General features: G+C 43.9%; 1 pseudogene; it reads left to right on the top strand.

Annotated features, from left to right (window-relative positions):
* The window catches only part of LOC129050378 (putative HERC2-like protein 3), a 42,397-nt pseudogene that overhangs the window by 9,970 nt on the left and 10,959 nt on the right, over positions 1-21,468 (top strand).

Below are 21,468 nucleotides of genomic sequence, written 5' to 3' on the forward strand. Positions count from 1 at the left end.
AGTTTAGAGTAATCACCCGTGCTTTCTGCATTATGTTTATTCTTGTATCCACGCACAAGAAATGTCAGTGGGTGTCAATGCTTATTAGTCAGATGTTTAAAGTAATAGCCCGTGCTTTCTGCGTTACGTTTATTCTTGTATCCATCACAAGAAATGTCAGTGGGTGTCAATGCTTATTAGGTATCCAGCCGGTTCCCCTGCAAGCCATCACCAATGAGAACCTGTCAGGACCGAGCCTGGGGACCATCCCGCAAGCCCGCTTCCTCCTGGTGATGCTCAGCATGCTCACCCTGCAGCACGGCACAAACAACGTCGACCTCCTGCTCAATTCCAGCACGCTGGCCCTCGCTCAGACGGCACTGCGCCTGATTGGTAGGTCTGCACCGGCTTGAGAGCCTTTGGGAAAACGTCAAGATTTTGCTTTGATTTCTTTTTTTTTTTTTTTTAAGCTTTTTGTAAATTATGGTAAGACACAAATAGCAGAAAGTGTAGCATTTTAACATCGCAATTCAGCGGTATTAAATATATTCACAATTTTCTAGAGTCATCACCACTGTCTAGTTGTAGAACTTTTTCATCACTATAAATGCACCCCATTTAGCCATCAGTCCTGACTCACCCTGCTCTCCAGCCCCTGATAGTCACAAATCTGCTTTCTCTGTCTATGGATTTGCATATCCTGGATATTTCATATAAACGGAATCATACCGTTTGTGGCCTTTGTGTCTGGGTTATTTCATTTGGTATATATCAGTACCTTATTTTTATGGCTGAAAAAGATTTCATTGTATGAATAGATAACATTTTGTTTATTCATTTATCTGTTGATGGACATTTGGGTTGGTTTTGCCTTTTGACTTTTGTGAATAGTGCTGCTAGGAACATTTATATACAAATACTTGTTTGAACACTTGTTTCTAGTTCTTTTGATTATACACCTAGGACTGGAATTACAGGGTCATATGGTACAACTGTGTGTAACTTACTAAGAAACTACCAAACTTTTCCACAGTGCCGTATCATTTTTACATTCCCACCACCAGTGGGCAGGATTGCAGGATTCCAGTTTCTCTACTTCCCTGCCAACACTATTTTTTGTGGTTTTCTTTTTTCTTTTTTTTTTTTTTTGGATTAAGGCCATCCTAGTGGGTGTGAAGTGGTATCTCATTGTGATTTTGATTTGCATTTCACTAATGACGAATGACATTGAGCTTCTTTACATGTTTGTGCTTGTTGGCCATTTGTATATCTTCTTTGGAGAAGTGTCTATTCAAGTCCCTTTCTCTATTTTTTATTTTATTTTTTTGAGATGGAGTCTCACTCTGTCGCCCAGGCTGGAGAGCAGTGGCACGATCTCGGCTCACTGCAACCTCTGCCTCCTGGGTTCAAGCGCTTCTCGTGCCTCAGCCTCCCAAGTAGCTGGGATTACAGTCACACACCGCCACACCGGGCTAATTTTTGTATTTTTGGTAGAGATGGGGTTTCGGCTCACTGCAACCTCTGCCTCCTGGGTTCAAGCGCTTCTCCTGCCTCAGCCTCCCAAGTAGCTGGGATTACAGTCACACACCACCACACCGGGCTAATTTTTGTATTTTTGGTAGAGATGGGGTTTCGCCATGTTGGCTGGGCTGGTCTGGAACTCCTGACCTCAGGTGATCTGCCTGCCTTGGCCTCCCAAAGTGCTGGGATAACAGGTGTGAGCCACTGCACCCAGCCCCTTTCTCCTTTTTAAATAGGGTTATTTGTCATCATCATCTTGTTGTACCAATAAATGCACTATATAAGTGTGCCAAATATTTAAAGAAGAATTAACACCAGTCCTCAGACTCTTTAAAAATTTTGTGTATACTAGACCTTCACAGATCTGTAGACCTTTATCAGATATATAATTTGAGGGTATTTTCTCCTGTTCTCTGGATTGTATTTCCTTTGATAGAGAAGTTTTTTATTTTGATGAAGTTCAATTTATCTGTTTCTCTTTTGTCGTCTATGCTTTTGATAGATGGAAAAAGCCTTTTCCAAATACAAGGTTGATGAAGATTATCCTCATCTCATGTTTTTTTCTGTAAGTTTTATAGTTTTAGCTCTTATATTTAGATCTTTGGTCCATTTTTAGGTAATTTCTTTTACACAGTGTGAGGTAAGAGTCCAGCCTTTTTCTTTGGATGATCTGATTGTTTCAATACCACTTGTTGAGGACTGTTCTTTCCCTGAAGTTCTCGGTACCCTTGGCAAAAATCAGTTTGCTGTAGATATTTAGGTTTATTTCTGGACTCTCAATTACATTATCACATTCTATATGTTGATAATTATGCAGGTACCACACTGTTTTAAACATTGTAGTTTTGTACTGTTTTAAAATTGAGAAGTGTGTTTTCTTTCTCAAGATTATTTTGGCTACTTTGGGTCCCTTGCATTTTCATATGGACTTCAAGGCTGGCTTTTCCATATCTGCAAAAAAGACCATTGGGATTTTTGCTAGGGATTGAATCTGTAGATTGTTTTGGAGAATAGTGCCATCTTAACAATGTTAACATCCATTCTCTGAACGTGGAATGTCTTTCCATTTATTTCTGTCCTCTTTAATTTCTTTCAGCAATATTTTATTGTTTTACAGTTAGGGTAATAATGGCCTCATGGAATGAACTAGGTAGTGTTCCCATATATTCTATTTTTAGAAGAGTTTGAGGATTGGTGTCAATTCTGCTTTAAATGTTTGGTAGAGTTGACCAGCTAAGCTTTTCTTTGTTGAAAGATTTGTTGTTGTTGTTGTTTTTTTTTTTTTTTTTTTTTTTTGAGACAGAGTCTCACACTGTTGCTCAGGCTGGACTGCAGTGGTGCGATCTCAGCTCACTGCAAGCTCCGCCTCCCAGGTTCACGCCATTCTCCTGCCTCAGCCTCCCGAGTAGCTGGGACTACAGGCGCCCGCCACAACGCCCAGCTAATTTTTTGTATTTTTAGTAGAGACGGGGTTTCACCGTGTTAGCCAGGATGGTCTCGATCTCCTGACCTCGTGATCCACCTGCCTCGGCCTCCCAAAGTGCTGGGATTACAGGCTTGAGCCACCGTGCCTGGCCTGAAAGATTTTTAATTACCGATTCAGTCTCTTTACTTGTTACAGGTCTATTCAGATTTTCTATTTCTTCTTGAGTCAGTTTGGGTAATGTATGTTTCTAGGAATGTGACCATTTTATCTAGGCTATTTTATTTGTTGGCATACAGTTGTTCACAGTGTTCTTTTATACTCTTTTTTATTTTTATGTTGGTAGTAGTGTCTCCACTTACATTTCTGATGTTATTTGCATCTTTTCTCTTTTTTTCTTTTTTTTTTTTGAGATGGAGTCTTGCTCTGTTGCCAGGCTGGAGTGCAGTGGCACAGTCTCAGCTCACTGCAACCTCCGCCTCCCGGGTTCAAGTGATTCTCCTGCCTCAGCCTCCCAAGTAGCTGGGATTACAGGTGCCTGCCACCATGCCCGGCTAATTTTTTTGTATTTTTAGTGGAGACGGGGTTTCACCATGTTGACCAGGATGGTCTCGATCTCTTGACCTCGTTATCCGCCCACCTCAGCTTCCTAAAGTTCTGGGATTACAGGCGTGAGCCACCTTGCCTGGCCTCTTTTTTTCTTAATTTACCAAAAGCTTGTCAGATTTTTTGTTCTTGCCAGAAACCAAACTTTTGGTTTTGTAGATTATTTTTCTATTCTCTATTTAATTTTTGGCTGTTCTAATCTCTATCATTTCCTTCTTTCTGCTTTGTATTTTTTTGTTTTTGTTTTTGTCTTTGTTTTGAGACAGGGTCTTACTTTGTCCCTGAGGCTGAAGTACAGTGGCGCAGTCATGGCTCACTGCAGCCTCAACCTCCTGGGCTCAAGTTATCCACCTGCCTCAGCCTCCCAAAAATGCTGGGATTACAGGTGTGAGGCACCACACCTGGCCTAACTTTGGTTTTTATTGTGTTCTTATTGTTCTTCCAGATGTAGAATTATTGATTTGAGATCATCTTTTGTAAATGCAGACTTTTATAGTATAATTGCCCCTTTTAGCCCTGCTTTTGGCGCAGCACAGAAGTTTTGGTATGTTGTGTTTTCATTCATCTCATAGTATTTTCTAATTTCCCTTGTGATTTCTTCTTTGACCCACTGATTGTTTACCGTATGTTGTTTAATTTTCATATACTTGTGAATTTTCCACTTTTCCTTTTGTTATTAATTTCTCATCATTTCCTTTTGGTTGGAGAGGTAATTTGTATGATTTTAGTCTGTTTAAATTTGAGACTTTGTGGCCTAACATATGGTCTGTTCAGTCTAAGAGAGTGTTCTGTGGTATATTTGAGAAGACTGTGTATTCTGCTCTTTTTGGTGAGATGTTCTGTATATGTCTGTTAGATCTGATTGGTTTATGGTGGTGTTCTTTGGCTAAAACTGAGATGCTGCAGGGCCAGTTGTCAAAGTCACAGTGAAAAAGCAAGGTTTTCCCAAGCTCTTTTAATCACATCAGTCTTAGAGTTCACATTAATCCATTCAAAAATATGTATCAGGCCAGGCTGTAATCCTAGCACTTTGGGAGGCTGAGGTGGGTGGATTGCTTGAGCTCAGGAGTTTGAGACCAACTTGGGCAACATAGCGAAGCCCTATCTCTCCAAAAAATATGAAAATTAGCTGGGCATAGTGGTGTGTGCCTATGTTCCCAGCTACCTGGGAGGCTGAGGTGGGAGGATTGCTTGAGCCAGGGAGGCAGAGGTTGCAGTGAGCGGAGATCAAGCCACTGCACTCCAGCCTGGGCTCCAGCCTGAGCAACAGAGTGAAATCCTGTCTTGGGGGCAGGGGGAATCTTTCTATCTATCTGTCTGTCAGTCTGTCTGTCTCTCTCTCTCTCTCTCTCTGTGTGTGTATATATATATAATTATTTTTTAATTTATATATTTATATGTTGTGTTAAATATATATTTTAATATGTGTATTACAGCTGAAAAGAATCATCTAGTAAGAGTTACATCTCATTTCTTGAGGCCTCATTAACAACGAAAAGTTGCATTTAAAAATTACAAAAGCATATCTCCATCGAGAAATGGCCTTTTTATGTTGTCTTCTTTTTCCCCGGAGGTTCCAATAATGAAAATCACAGTACAAATCATTAAGTATGGGGACTTGTTCTGTTGATAGTATTCATGTGTTTAAATTTCATCTGGCCCACTAGCTGCAAAAAGCAAGGAGGTTGTGTCTCATGAATATCTGTCTATATTTGCAGCTTGCCCTGATCAGGGTATCCTTCTTATCATTTAAGAAATTATAAGCATATAATATTTTATACCAGCTTAATGTATACATCCACATGTAACAGCCACAAAACATAAAGCTATGTAAAATAAAAAATTCCCCCCAGTTTTGGCTGCAAATGTATTCAAGCCCTTAGCAATAAATTCAGTCTTTACAGAGTTAACAGTATAGCTGCCCAGGGGATACTGGGAGATCCACCTGGAATGCAACTCCTGTCCCTTCCTTGGGGCCCCTTCCTGGGGGCCCTAAAGTAGCGGCTAGGCTAAAGGAAAGGCTATTTCCTCCACTAGTTTATCTAAAGTTTTGCTCCAGCCCTGGGAACTGAGTATCCTTTTTTGCTCTCTTGGAAGAGAGAGAAACACAAACTTTTTACATTTTTTGGTCCACCCAAGCCCACCCTTGGGACTGTTTGGATCTTCTCCCCTCCCACCTGGAGGAGAAACTAAAATCAAGGGAGTTAGCAGAACCGCACTCCCACCCCCTCTCAGTTTAGCAAGTGGGAAAAGGGGGGTTAAAAATCTAGCCATCTCTCCTAGAGTTAGCCTCCTATTTTCAAATCCATTGGTAAGTTTTACTTCTCTCAGGTGACAGCAGCTCAGCTTCTGTTTCATGCTATGGATGACTCTGTAGCCACCAGGGCACCAACTGTCAGGGGTCTCCAGGTTTGATGGTTGGCCAGGAGGACTCACAAGACTCAGCATGTAGTTGTACCCAGGGCTATAGTTTATTACAGTGAAGGGACACAGAGCAAAATCATGAAAAAGGACATGGGTAAAGTCCAGAGGAAAGCAGGTACAAGCTTCCACAGGATCCACACAGGACGAGCTTAACTGCCCTGGCACTGAGCCGTGTCAAGTGCTGTCTGCCGGGAAGCTGGGTAGAGACTCCAGGCCCAGGGTTTCCATCGGGGCTGATCACACAGGTACCCCCTGCCTGGCACGTACCGAGTTCCAGAACAAGGAAAACAGGTTTCAGCACAGAACACATTGTTTGTACAGACAGTTCAGGCACAGCAAACCACACCTCCCACCTAGGGAGTAGGGGAGTCCTCCTGAGATCCAGACTCCAGCCGAGGGCTAGCCTGCAGCAATCCTGTCTGAGGTTGTATCTCGGGCCAGCTGTTAGCTGTCTTCTGCACAGAACCATGATTAAAGTTTGTTAGTTTCCCACTGTTAGATATTTAGGTAGTTATCTTTGTTTTTCTATTAGTAAAAAATGTGATGAGTATCTTTCTAACTCAGTTATTTTGCTTTTTCAGGGGAGTAACTCCTAGAAGTAGAGAAAGTAGCTTTACTGAGCATTTTAATGTCTTTTATATCTTCTTAGCCTATTTATGTATTTCATTCTTCAGTTTGTCTTCTTTTTATCCTACATCAGTAAAATATTGATAGTATTATATTAATTGATAAAGCATATAGTATGGATTCTTCAAAATTATGATCTTCATTAGTACTTTTTAAATGTTTTGTGTGTATTCAGGGGACATTGCAGCTACTTGTTGGCTCAGCTATTGTTTTTGACGCTCTGTCAGGCCCCAGTTGTGACAATGTTGAGGAAGATATGAATGCTTCTGCTCAAGGTGCTTCTGCCACAGTTTTGGAAGAAACAAGGAAGGAAACGGCTCCTGTGCAGCTCCCTGTTTCAGGGCCAGAACTGGCTGCCATGATGAAGATTGGAACGAGTGTCATGAGAGGTGTGGACTGGAAATGGGGCGATCAGGTACTCAGAGATTTGATGGGAACACATTAGCCACACATTAGTTATCTTCTGCACAGGTGTGTATGATATTGGTGGGTGGAAATTGGAATAATCCAGGATGTGTCGGTTGATCGATGACACAGGTGTTGGTTCCCAAGCAGCTGAAGGGAGTGAACACAAGTAGGGAATCATAAGTAGGGCATCTGAGAAGAATCAAGTCTGGAAAGAGAGGCAGCTCTTTTCAGGAAACTCACTGGCATGAGGCTCAGTTTGATGGGTCACTGGAACAAGAGTGAGAGTGAGCAAGAGAGTAAATCTCATTCTGAAAGTTGGTGTAGTGAAGGCTCTGCGGCAGGAAGCCCAGGTGCTGCCCCTGTGAGCTGATGGCATGTGCTGTGAAGTGCCCTGAACCCAGTAGTTAGGGATATACTTCATGGGCCTGTGGCCATGTCTCCATTTTCCCTCATCGCAGGCCTCTTCTAAATCTCTGCCAGGTGCCCCCAGGTGGAAGTCACTTACCACAGCCCTAGCTAAGTTAGGGCAGTGTTCACCTTCCCGTGGTCTGTCTAGCTTTTCTCAGCCATGCTGGTAAGCCCCGGCTTTGTCACAGTCATCTTAGAAATAGCAGTGTCTGGAGACAGCAGCATCCATTCTAGAAACAGCTTTCTCCTGCAGAAGTGAGAGACAGAGCTTCCCCCTGGAGCCCGGGGGAAACTGAAGCAAAGGGAATGTGGAGGTGCTGGTGCTTGTTTCAGGTTTCTGCTCTTGCAAGGCCTGTGAGGGACTGAGGGGTCAGGACTTGCTGCAAAGCCCTGTCTCTGCATTGACTTAGAGGATCCTCATTGAGATGAGATTTCCCTGACTTCCTTGGTAAAGCAGCATGATCACGTTATTTTATGCCATTTAATTTAAAATGATGCAAGCACACATTTTGTAGGAGAGGTGAAATCTGAGTCTGGGGACAGCCCCTGACAGACAGGGTGGCATATGGCGACATCTGTGTGGCAGGTCTGCTGGGAGCCATGGAAGGACCAGGGCATGGCACGCACCCTCCTAACTGATCTCTCCTTTGGCTTTCTCAGGATGGGCCTCCTCCAGGCCTAGGCCGAGTGATTGGTGAGCTGGGAGAGGATGGGTGGATAAGAGTCCAGTGGGACACGGACAGCACCAACTCCTACAGGATGGGGAAAGAAGGAAAATATGACCTCAAGGTGGCAGAGCTGCCAGTCGCTGCACAGCCCTCAGCAGAGGACTCGGACACAGAGGACGACTCTGATGGGTGACTCAGGAAGGCATTTAGTCCAAGGCAGCCCACAAACTGTGCAGGTGCTGGCTGCCACCACTGCCATCTGGGCCTTAGAATGGGATGTCAGGACGCACCTGCAGCTGGCGCTCTGTCCTCGGAGCCTGCAATTTAAATAAGCTCCGAGGCACCTCCGATGCAGGTGTGTGGAGTGGCTGTGGGATCCAACAATCTGGCTAGAACTGACTTTCTGCATTTTCCTCTCATGTGTGCACCCACCCCTCTTTGAGAATGTGGTGGCCAGGTGGGGGCAGCTGCACCACCAGTGAGTCTCATGTGGTTGGTGCTGAGCCTGCATCTGAGCGAGTGAGCCGAGGCCTGGTGGAATTGCCCTGCAGTCTCGGTCCATCACCTCCTCCTCCAGTGAGAGCCCCCGCCGGAGCACACCCCACCTTCTACCTGCCTTTACCTTTTCTCTGCGGTCCCTGACTCTGAACTCTTCATGTAATGTGGAGTTAGTCAGCACTTTATCACTTCTAGGGAAGCAGAGGTGAGAATTTAGGGGTGCACCAAGAAAGCTAGATCCTATCTGTGGAGATCCAGGTTGTGGGAGGAGGTTTCGTGACATTTCTTAGCTGTTCCTAAAAGACACGTGAAGCTTCACATGGCTGGGCTTGGTAAGACCATCCAAGAGGCTGGGGCTCCCAATATCATTTGTTATTTTGATTTTTTTTTTAGAAGCCGAACAAACTGAAAGGAACATTCACCCCACTGCAATGATGTTTACCAGCACTGTTAACTTACTGCAGTCTCTTTGTCTGTCTGCTGGAGTTCATGCTGAGATCATGCAGAGCGAAGCTGCCAAGACTTTATGTGGACTGCTGCAAATGTTAGTGGAAACCGGAACGACAGACATGTATGGAATGAGAGATCGAGGGCCCAGGGAGTCTGCGCTGGGGACCGCAAGCTTGTCGTGTCTGGGTGTGTGTGTGGGTGGGTGGGTGTGGATGTGTGTGGATTCATTTCCTGTCACTGCTGTTATAAAGTACTACAAACTTGGGGGCTTACACAGTAGAAATTCTCATGGTTCTGGTGGCTGGAAGGCTGAGATCAAGGGTGGTTCCTTCTGGGGCTGTGAGGGAGAAGCTGCTTCAGGGCTCTGCCCCAGCTTCTGGTGTTTGCTGGTCTCTTTACTGTTCCTTGGCTTGTAGAGGTGACACCCCGATCTCTGCCGTCATCTTCACATGGCATTCTCCGTGTGTGTGAGTCGCCTCCAAATCTCCCCTTTTCATAAGGACGTCATTCAGCCTCATCAAACTGATTACATCTGCAGTGACCTTATTTCCAAACAAGGTCACCTGCCAAGGTATGGTAGGGGTTAAGGCTTCAACATACGAATTTTGCAATTCTGAATTCAACGCCTAACACTGGCTTCAAACAACAAATTTGTTCTCTCAGAGTTCTGGAGACCAGAAGTCCCAAATTCAGGTGCGGGCAGGGCCATGCTCCCTCCACAGGCTCTAGGGGAAGGTCCTTCTTTACTTCATCCAGCTTCTGGGAGCTCCAGGCTTCCTCGGTATGGGGACGCATTGTGCCAGTCTCTGCCTGCGTCTTCACATGGCCTCTGCCCCTGTGTTCTGCATGTCCTTTTCTGTCTCTGAAAGGACTCTTTCATTGAGTTTCTTTTGATGGCACCTAAATTCTTACCTTAATGACGTCTACAAAGACCTCATTAAATAAGATCATATTCTGAGGTTCCGAATGTATGTGAGGTCGGGGGACAGGCACAGTTTAATCCATAAAGTGTTTGTGTGTGTGGAGAGTAAGTATGAGAAATGTGAGCTGAGGGAGTGGGGTGAGTGTGCCTGTGACAGAGTGAGCACATGTGAGTGTGGGTGGGTATGTGGGCGTGCTCCAGTGTGTGTGAGAGCATGCGTGTATTAGTGGTGTGCTGGAGAGTCCGCACATATTGATGAGAGTGAGTGTGTTAGCGGTCGATGGGCAAGTGGCTGAGCGTTTGTGTTGCAAGTGTGACGGTGTGTTTGTAGCATGTGGTTGTGTGGGTGTGTGTATGCGTGCATTTATGTGAGTGGTGTGTATGTCCATGAGAGCGTGTGAGTGGGCAGGTGACTACATTCAGGTGAAGTGGGAGTGAAAGCATCAGTGCATTGAGCCAGTGTGTGTGTGTGAGGGTGAGCACGAGGGGGGCATGAGTGTGAGGGAATTACTGGGTGTGCGAATGAGATGAAGTGTGAGTCAGGCTTGGTGAGTGTGAGGAAGTATGAGTGGGTGGCAGCACAAGTGTGTAAGTGTGCGATTGAGTGCAAGCATTTGTGTAAATGTGTATGAGTGCCTTGTGTCAGTGTGAGCACGAGTGACGTTATTGTGAATGCGTGTGAGTGAATGTGAGCATTTTGCTCATGTCAGTGAGTGGGAGGTTATAACAGTATAGGTGTGAGTGTAAAGTGAGAAAGTGTGTGGGTAAAGGTGTGAGTAGGTGAGTAATCAGTTGTGACTAGTGTTTAGGAGCGTGAGTACATATGTGAGTTTTTGTATGCATTGGGAGGGGTAAGTGTATGTGAGAGTGCATAGGAGTGTGTGTCAGCTTGCATCGTAGGTTGTGTGTGCATACGTGTGACTGGGATTGTGTGTGTGTTAGTGATTGCGACAGTGGTGTGAGTGCACCTGAGAGTGTGAGGATGGGTGTGTGAGTGCCCATGAGTGTGTCTGAATAACTTAGTATGGGTGTGAGTGTGAGGATGCATATGAGGGTGTGAGAGTGTGTGTGTGTGAGCTCATGTGAGTGTGCTGAAGGAAGGCAGGTGTCCTCATAAGCTTGGATAGCTGAGGGCAGGGTGGGGGAGGGGGGAGGGAGAGCAGGTCCTGTGGGGCTGTGGGCGGGGTCCCTCGGGGGGCCCAGCCTCCAAGCCTCAGCCTCCATTCAGGGAGTAGTGGAGTCCTGGAGCCAGGCAGAGCAGAGGTGGGCCCACTGGTGCCAGAATCCAATGGTGTAAACCTAGTGAAAAACTCATTTTGTTAATGCAGATGTATTAAACTTGGATTGGAAACTCTCTACTGAAAATACAAAAAAAGTAAGTGATGCAGATTAAATATAAGTAAGATTGTGGAGATATTTAAAACATGAAATTAAAAATATAATAGATGCACTGTTGCAAAGTACTGCTATTTGAATTATAGATCATTTTCCTATTGCCTAGAAACAATGCATAGCTAAAATTCCCTAACTACTTTTACTACACATCCTTAGGAGGTTTTAAAAATGCCTGTAGTCCCAGCTATTCGGCAGGGCAAGGCAGGAGAAACACTTGATCCCAGGAGTTTTAGAACAGCCTGGGCAACATAGTGAGAGCCCATCTCTAAAAAAAAAAAAAAAAGAAAAATTCGGAAATGTTTCTTGAACTAACTTAAAAGCTTTCTTCCACTTCTCACTTTGAATTAGTTTGAATTAATTTACAAATTGCAATGTATGTTAAAGGAGCTTATTGTAGAAAATAAAATAAGTTGATAAAAAAATAAGGATTTATCTTTAGAGATTTGTCTTTAGGGACTTGTTACCAAGCATGTCTATTTTCCCTCCTGCAGCTTCTCCAAACAGGCTGGTGTACAGGGAGCAACACCAGAGCTGGTGCACGCTGGGGTTTGTGTGGAGCATCGCTCTCATGCCGCAGGTGTGCAGCGCCCTCAGCTCCCCGCAGCAGATCACGCTGCTCATGAAGGTCGTGGAAGGGCACTCACCCTTCACTGCTGCCTCGCTGCAGAGACAGGTAATGTGCTGCCAGGCAAAACCAGTTCCCTGAGAGAGGCCTCCATGTACTGAAGTTCCCTGCCCTCAGATTCAGGGGCCTTTGTTCAGTAACAAGTGCAGAAAGGGTCTAGAAGTGACAGGGTAGATTTTCTGGAGGCAAGGGGCAGAGGTCCTTGATAATTGGTAAGTTGCTAACCTTTAGTTTACCTGCTTTTCTCTTAAGTGGTAAATCCTGTAACTACTCACTCATCTGCTTCACAGAATCTGTAGTGTAATTGTCTTAAGAATTAAACTAAAAATAATTCTTTTTTAATTAAACACATGCATCTGTAGTGTTGCTTTTTTCTAAAATCCCTGACAATCCTAATCACTAATCAACTTGAGTGTAATTACTTGGCTGTAAAGTAATGAATCTCAAAATTTTCACATGATTACTTGCATTATGAGAACAGAAAATGAGAGGCTGGGCGCAGTGGCTCATGCCTGTAATCCCAGCACTTTGGGAGGCCGAGGCAGGTAGATCATGAGGTCAGGAGTTTGAGACCAGCCTGGCCAACACAGTGAAATCCTGTCTCTACTAAAAATCCAAAAAAAATTAGCCGGGTTTGGTGGTGGGTGCCTGTAATTCCAGCTACTCAGGAAGCTGAAGCAAGGAGAATTGCTTGAACCTGGGAGGTGGAGGTTGTAGTGAGCCGAGACCATGCCACTGCACTCCAGCCTGGGTGATAGCGTGAGACTCTGTCTCAAAAACAAAAGAAAAAGAGAAAATAACAATCTGTAGTTTCCTAATCAGATTTTTTTTTAATGCTTGTCGTTTTAAACTTTCTTTTATCAGATCTTAGCTGTGCATTTGTTGCAAGAAGTCCTTCCGTCATGGGACAAGACCGAAAGGGCGAGGGACATGAAATGCCTCATGGAGAAGCTGTTTGACTTCTTGGGGAGCTTGCTCACTACCTGCTCCTCTGACATGCCGTCTCTGAGAGGTGGGTGGCCATTTCTCTTCCCTGTGCCCTGATGAAGAACGGCGTAGTGCCGTCACTCAGAGGTGGGTGGCTGACTCCCTTCGCTGTGCCCTGGTGAAGAGCGGCGTAGTGCCGTCACTCAGAGGTGGGTGGCCGTCTCCCTTCCCTGTGCCCTGGTGAAGAGCGGCGTAGTGCCGTCACTCAGAAGTGGGTGGCCGTCTCCCTTCCCTATGCCCTGGTGAAGAGCGGTGCAACAGCTTCTCCCCTTGTTTCCTCCTCAGAGTCCACGCTGAGGCGGCGCAGGGTGCGCCCTCAGGCCTCGCTGACTGCCACCCACAGCAGCACACTGGTGGAGGAGGTGGTGGCACTGCTGCACACGCTGTACTCCCTGACTCAGTGGAATGGGTTCATCAACAAGTACATCAACTCCCAGCTCCGCTCCATCACCCACAGCTTTGCGGGAAGGCCTTCAGAAGGGGTGGGTTTGTGGTCTCAGAATTAATTTAGTTGAACGGTAAACATGTAGGGATTGGGCAGCTCCGTGAGTGTCCCTGGTCGAGCTCGCTGTTTGGTCTGCACTAGGCCCAGTTAGAGGACTACTACTTCCCCGACTCCGAGAACCCGGAAGTGGGGGGCCTCATGGCGGTCCTGGCCGTGATTGGAGGCATCGATGGTCGCCTGCGCCTGGGTGGCCAAGTTGTGCACGATGAGTTTGGAGAAGGCACCGTGACTCGCATCACCCTGAAGGGCAAAATCACCGTGCAGTTCTCTGACATGCGGACGTGTCGTGTTTGCCCAATGAATCAGCTGAAACCAGTAGGTGAACTTGTGCTCAGTTACTGTATGATAAGGGAAATTGGCTTTTCACTAGAACGGAGCACCAGCATTAGCACTTAAAAGAACTTGATTCTGGTACTTCAAGTTTGCCTTCCAGGAAGCTGTGTGAGCTTGCGCTTCTGTGCTGAGCAGGGCCTGTCTCACAGGGCACCTAAAGCACTGGTTCGTGTGTTTTTCACCCTCAGATACACGAAGAGGGCTTTAGCAACCTAGAAGGTACCGTGCATCTATGAGGTAGTTCTAATTATTTTAAAATGTGAATTTATGAAGTGTACTTTTTATTGAACAACTCAAGTTTTAAAAAAACTTCAACATGTTTAAACACCTTTAGAAAAACAGCCTTTCTTCATGTAGAAAATGCTTAGTTGTTTTGAGTGACGTGACTTAATGTAGCAGCTACTGTTATCTTAACCTATGAATCAAGGATGCACAGGGAGAAGGAGCCATTTACATTATTTTCATGTAGCCCAAGTGCAAACTTACTATATATCCTTTTTCTTTTTTTTTGAGATGGAGTCTTGCTCTTGTCACCCAGGCTGGAGTGCAATGGCAGGATCTTGTCGGCCCTCTGCAAACTTTGCCTCCCGGGTTCAAGCGATTCTCCTGCCTGAGCCTCCTGAGTAGCTGGGATTACGGTGTGTGCCACCACGCCTGGCTAATTTTGTATTTTTTTCACATATCCGTAATTCATTGTGTATATTTTAAAAAGTTTTAACCTCTTCTTCCTAGCCCTCCAGTATTTGTTAATAAATTAAAACATTTCCCAAAGTGTTTTTTGTGAAGCAATAATTTTAAAAGATGCTCTAAGAAAAGCTAAGTACATGGAAAAATCCAAAGTATATGTTCTATTTATTACATTTGATGAATTTTCGGTTTGTTTTTCCTCTCGAGAGGGAGTCTTGCTCTGTCGCTCAGGCTGGAGTGCAGTGGCCTGATCTTGGCTTACTGCAACCTCCGCCTCCCGGGTTCAAGCAGTTCTCTGTCTTAGCCTCCTGAGTAGCTAGGATTACAGGTGCCCTCCACCACGCCCAGCTAATTTTTGTATTTTTAGCAGTGACGGAGTTTCAACATATTGTCCAGGCTGGTCTTGAACTCCTGACCTCATGATCTGCCTGCCACGGCCTCCCAAAGTGTTGGGATTACAGGCGTGAGCCTCCGCACCCGGCCCACATTTGATGAATATTTTTGTTCTTTAAAATTGTGGTTAGAAAGCATAGCATAATTGTTCTTTATGTAGATCACAACTGATTGGGGTTTTTAGGGAGATTTTTTGGCATTCAGTAAATGTTTTTATTTTCCATTATTAAGACTATGAATATTTTATTTTATTTTCTGAGACAGGGTCTTGCTCTGTTGCCCAGGCTGGAGTACAGTGGCATGATCTTGGCTCACTGCAGCCTCTGCCTCCCAGGTTCAAGCAATTCTCCTGCCTCATCCTCTCGAGCTGCTGGAATTACAGGTGGTTGCCACCACACCGGCCAATTTTTGTATTTTTAGTAGAGTTGGAGTTTCACCATGTCGGCCAAGCTGGTCTGAAACTCCTGACCTCAATTCATCCGCCCGCCTCGGCCTCCCAGCGTGCTGGGATTGTAGGTGTGAGCCACTGCACCTGGCCCATTTTCACTTTTCATTAGCTGCTTTTTCCCCCCATTTATTTCGAGAGCAAGGGAGGCGCAGGAGGGAGCACCAGCAAGAGAGAGTGGAGCGAGACAGAGCCACGGTCCTGTGTAACTGAATCACAGAAGTGACCACACTCCATCGTTCTTGCCCTATTCTGCTCATCAGAAGCAGGTCATTAAGTCCAGCCCACACTCAGGGAGCGGGAGCTGTAGGCATACTTGGAGGTATGCAGGCTTGGTTCTAAACCAACACAATAAAGCAAGTGTCTTCACAAAGCAAGTAACACAAATTTCTTGGTTTCCCAGTGGATATAAAAGTATGTGTATACTATAGTCTATTAAGTCACATCTTCAGGCTCCACTTCTAATTCTAGTTCTCTTGCTGTTTCCACCACATCTGAGGTCACTTCTTCCACTCGTCTTGAACCCCTCAAGGTCATCCATGAGGGTTGGAATCCACTTCTTCCAAATCCCTGTTAATGTTGATATTTTCACCTCCTCCCATGAATCACAAATGTACTTAATGGCATTTATAATGGTGATGGCTTTCCAGAAGGTTTTCAATTTAGTTTGTCCACATCCATTAGAAGAATCACTGTCTATGGCAGCTATAGCCTTATGAAATGTATGTCTTTGTTTTTTTTCTCTTTTTTTGAGACGGAGTCTCACTCTGTCACCCAGGCTGGAGTACAGTGGCGTGATCTCTGCTCACTACAAGCTCTGCCTCCCAGGTTCATGCCATTCTTCTGCCTCAGCCTCCCAAGTAGCTGGGACTACAGGTGTCCGCCACCACGTCTGGCTAATTTTTTGTATTTTTTAGTAGAGACTGAAATGTATTTCTTAAATAACAAGATTTGAAAGTTGAAATTACTCTTTGATCCATGCAGCTGCAGAAAAGATGATGTGTTAGCAGGCAGGAAAACAACTTTAATCTCTGTACATGGTCATCAGAGCTCTTGGGTGACCAGGTACATTGTCAATGAGCAGTAATATTTTGAAAGAAATCTTTTTTTCTGAGCAGTAGGCCTCAATAGTGGGCTTAAAATATTCAGTGAAGCATGCTGTAAACAAATGTGCTGACTTCCATCCAGGTTTGTTCTATTTCTGGAGCACAGAGTGGAGTTAACATAATTCTTAAGGGCCCTAAGATTTTCAGAATGGTCAATGAGCATTGACTTCAACGAGTTCAACTAATAGAGTCACCAGCTTCATTAGCCCCTAACAAAAGATTTGAAGCTTTGAAGGCAAACATTGACTTCTCTCTAGCTATGAAAGTCCTAGCTGGTGTCTTCTTCCGATAGACGGTTGTTCCATCTACATTGAAAGCCTGTTGTTTAGTGTAGCCACCTTCATCACTGATCTTGGCTAGATCTTCTGCGTAACTTGCTGCAGCTTCTACATCAGCACTTGCTACTTTCCCTCGCACTTTTATGTTATGAAGATGGCATCTTTCCTTAAACCTCAGGAACCAATCTCTGCTACCTTCAGACTCCTTCTGCAGCTGTCTCACCTCTCTTAGCCTTCGTGGAATTGAAGAGTTAGAGCCTTGCTCTGGATTAGGCTTTGGCTTAAGGGAATGTTGTGTCAGTTTTGATCTTCTGTCTATGCTGGTCAAACATTCTCTATTATCGCAATAAGACTGTTTTGCATTCTTATCATTTGTGTGTTTACTAGAGTTGCACTTAATTGTGCTTCAAGAACTTTTTCTTGGGTAACTGGTGCAAGAGGCCTAGCTTTCAGCCTGTCTTGGCTTTCAACATGCCCTCCTCACTAATCTTAATCATTTCTAGCTTTCGACTTAAGTGAGAAATACGCAACTCTTCCTTTCACTTGAGCTCTTAGAGGCTACTGTAGGGTTATTAAGTGGCCTAATTTCAATAAGTTGTGTCTCAGGGACACAATAGGGAGGTCTGAGGAGAGGGAGAGTGATGGGAGAACGCTGGTTGGCGGAGCAATCAGAATATACACAACATTTATCATTTAAGTTCACCGTCTTCTATGGGTGTGGTTTTTGATGCCTCAAAACAAGTACAACAGTAACATCAAACATTACTGATCACAGATCATCATAACAGATAAAATAATAATGAAAAAGTTTAAAATATTGCAAGAATTATCAAAACGTGACATGGAGACAGTAAGTCAGCACATGCTGATGGAAAAATGGCGCTGATAGACTTGATCAGTGTAGGGTTGACACAGACCTTCGGTTTATAAAAAACAGTATCTGCGAGGTACAGTAAAGCAAGGCACAGTCAAATGGGGTGTGCCTGTGTACAGGAGCATGCATATTTGGAAGCAGGGGTCATTGTGAACCGTGTCAGAGGCGGACTGCTAGCACAGGTGTCGAAGTGGCCTAGCCTCATAAAAAGGTTTGAGGGCCAGGTGCCTTGACTCACGCCTGTGATCCCAGCACTTTGGGAGGCAGAGGCAGGCGGATCAAGAGGTCAGAAGATTGAGACCAGCCTGGCTAACACGGTGAAACCCAATCTCCACTAAAAATACAAAAAATTAGCCAGGCGTGGTGGCGGGCGTCTGTAGTCCCAGCTGCTCAGGAGGCTGAGGCAGGAGAATGGTGTGAACCCGGGAGGTGGAGCTTGCAGTGAGCCGAGATCATGCCACTGCACTGCAGCCTGGATGACAGAGTGAGACTCCGTCTCAAAAAAAAAAAAGTTTGAAATATAGCCCCTCTTTGACAATTCTCAGGAGAATTCTGTTTCTTTTCATTGTTTCTCTGGTTATTTTAACATAGGTACTTAAAAACCTAAAGTTAATTAGTATTTCTCCCCTCCTCCCAATCAGTGACCCCTTGTTACCCAGTGTTTGGGTTCTAACCTGTTCCCCTCTGCCGTAGACATTATTGTTGTTTTGGTGCTTTTATATGGACCGTGGTTTTTTTTTGGAGTTAGCCAAATGTTGCATATCTTTGCTTACTATCATTTCTTACCATCATTTGTTACTTCTCAGATCTTATAAAATCATTTCCTTCTTCTTTAGCATATCTTTCTCAATTTACTTTAGTGAAATTCTTTCCTTGGTTAATTCTGATTGTTTGTTTCAAAATATCTTTATTTTGTCCTTTTTCTAGGGTGGGGTTGGTAAGCACTTTCTGTAAAGGGCACAATAGTATTTTCAGCTTTGGGCCATATGGTCTCTGTTGCAACTACAAAAGCAGCCCTGGACATATTATAAATGAGTGGGTGTGGCTGTGTTCCCATAAAACTTCATTTACAGAAACAAATGATGGGCCTGATTTGGCCCATGGGCCATAATTTGCCAACTCCTGTTGTAGTTATGAATTCTCAGGGACAAGCCTCTGTCTCCCTGTCAGTGCTGAGGCTGAGAAAGGCAGCTTTCTGTGGTGTTCTTCTTATTCACAGGCACTGAGGGGTAACCCCTGCAGCCCCACTTTCTACAGGAAGTCCTTGGAGGCACGCTGCATTACCCTGCACCCTGTGCACCCCAGAGCCTCACACCCTCCCCACCAGAAGCTGGCTTTGGGGGTGGGGCTTGTTTATCCACCTGAGTTTGGGTTTCACTTCCTGCGTTGGCCCTTGTGGCTTCCTTACATTATGTCAGTGCAGCAGCACCTTTGAAAGATGTCTAAAACAGCATGGAACAGCATTTAAGTTTTTATCAGGAGGGATGTTTGCCTTCATTTGGAAAACGGCAGTCTGACTGTGTGTGTGTTTTTAAAATTAATCATGTTTTTTTAAAAATTAATCATAGATGTTTTGTGTCCTAAAACATTCCCACTTAGATGGAAAAATAAAAGCGTTTTTTCCTGTGTGGTTCATATGCTGCCCTGCTGAAATATTAAAATGTATTTGTGTTCTTTTATGGGTATGTTTTTGTGGCTGTTATTGTCAGATTTGCATATAGTAGATAATTAAATTGTTTTTTGCTTTTCTTGGTGTTAATTGTAGTTGGTATTCTACACAAAAATGGAAGAGCTTCCAGGGAGACTTTATTTTCACAATATGTTTTCTGAATTTGGAATTTCTAATAGTCATGTTTTTATTTCATTTCTAGAACTTTGATAGAGCATGTATAAAGGCATAAACATTCCTGTGATTTTTAACTTTACATTTTATTTCTATGTGGTAAAAATGTCTAAAGCATGGATTAGGTTTATGAATTACTAAATTTAGGGGATATGGAGATTAAAAACTGATATTATTATTGCTTTTTCTTTTCTTAGCTGTATGCCACTGGGTATGGTGCAGGTGGCAGACTAGGCATTGGAGGGACAGAGTCGGTGTCTACCCCAACATTGCTTGAATCCATTCAGCATGTGTTTATTAAGAAAGTAGCTATAAACTCGGGAGGAAAGCACTGCCTTGCCCTGTCTTCAGAAGGAGAAGTTTACTCTTGGGGTGAGGCAGAAGATGGGAAGTTGGGGCATGGCAACAGAAGGTATGATGTGAAAAAATTATTTCAACATTCTATTTGTCTTTGTTTTTGTTTGTTTTAATGCTGCTACAATCTATTGGTGCTTTGTTTTTCAAGGCAACATTTAAAATAATCTGCTCAAACTAAATAATGTTAATGACTCATTTGGCAGAAATAGTTTTATGTTGCAATATGAAGGCTTACCCATATGACTCCTCTGTTGAGAGGAAAAAAAAGTCAACTCTGTGTTTTTGATGACAAGTACTAAGTAAGTGTTTTTTTGTCCTTCTCCCTTAAATTATCCACTGAATCACATTTGGCATTTTGTGTAACACTCATGATAGTAAAACTGCAAATACAGAGGAAATGGCAGGGGTGAGGAAGAAAGAACACACACTCAACACCATTTTTTAAACAAACGAACCAAACTCACAAGTATTAAAAAATTAATGGGAACTACCAGCCAGATTGGAGTAACAGGGGCCTTCCTATGCTAGGAATAACTAAAACACCATATAAAATGTATTAAACAGGTCCGGCATGGTGGCTCACGCCTGTAATCCCAGCACTTTGAGAAGCTGAGGTGGGCAGATTGCTTGAACTCAGGAGTTCAAAACCAGCCTGGGCAACATGACAAAACCCCATCTCTATGAAAAATAGAAAAACAATTAGCCAGATGTGGTGGTGCACACCTGAAGTCCCAGCTACTCGGGAGGTAGAGGTTGCAGTGAGCTGAGATTATGCCACTGCACTCCAGCCTGGGTGACAGAGTGAGATCCTGTCATATGAAATAATGAAATGAAATAAATGAAATGAAATGTGACCTGAGATTGTGCCACTGCATTCCAGCCTGGGTGACAGAGTGAGATCCTGTCATATGAAATGACATAAAATGAATGAAATGCAGAAATGAAATAATGAAATGATATGTGAACTGAGATTGTGCCACTGCACTCCAGCCTGGGTGGCAGAGTGAGATCCTGTTGAAAGAAATGAAATAAATGAAATGAAATGAAATGATGAAATGAAAGAAATGAAATTAAATGAATGAAATGATGAAATGAAATGTGAGCTGAGATTGTGCCACTGCACTCCAGCCTGGGTGGCAGAGTGAGATCCTGTTGAAAGAAATGAAATAAATGAAATGAAATGAAATGATGAAATGAAATGAATGAAATGAAATGTGAGCTGAGATTGTGCCACTGCACTCCAGCCAGGGTGACAGAGTGAGATCCTATCATATGAAATGAAATGAAATGATGAAATGTGAGCTGAGGTTGTGCCACTGCACTCCAGTCTGGGTGACAGAGTGAGATCCTGAGTGAGATACTGTCATATGACATGAAAGAAATGAAATGAAATGAAATAATGAAATGAAATGAGATGAAATATGAATGAAGAAATGAGATGAAATATGAAGAAATGAAATGATGAAATGAAATATGAGCTGAGATTGTGCCACTGCACTCCAGCCTGGGTGACAGAGTGAGATCCTGTCATATGAAATAATGAAATGAAATGAAATAAATGATAAAATGAAATGTGAGCTGAGATTGTGCCACTGCACTCCAGCCTGGGTGACAGAGTGAGATCCTGTCATATGAAATAATGAAATGAAATGAAATAAATGATAAAATGAAATGTGAGCTGAGATTGTGCCACTGCACTCCAGTCT

The sequence above is a fragment of the Pongo abelii genome, chromosome 16 (genome assembly GCF_028885655.2).
Source record: "Pongo abelii isolate AG06213 chromosome 16, NHGRI_mPonAbe1-v2.0_pri, whole genome shotgun sequence".
NCBI lineage: Eukaryota > Metazoa > Chordata > Mammalia > Primates > Hominidae > Pongo > Pongo abelii.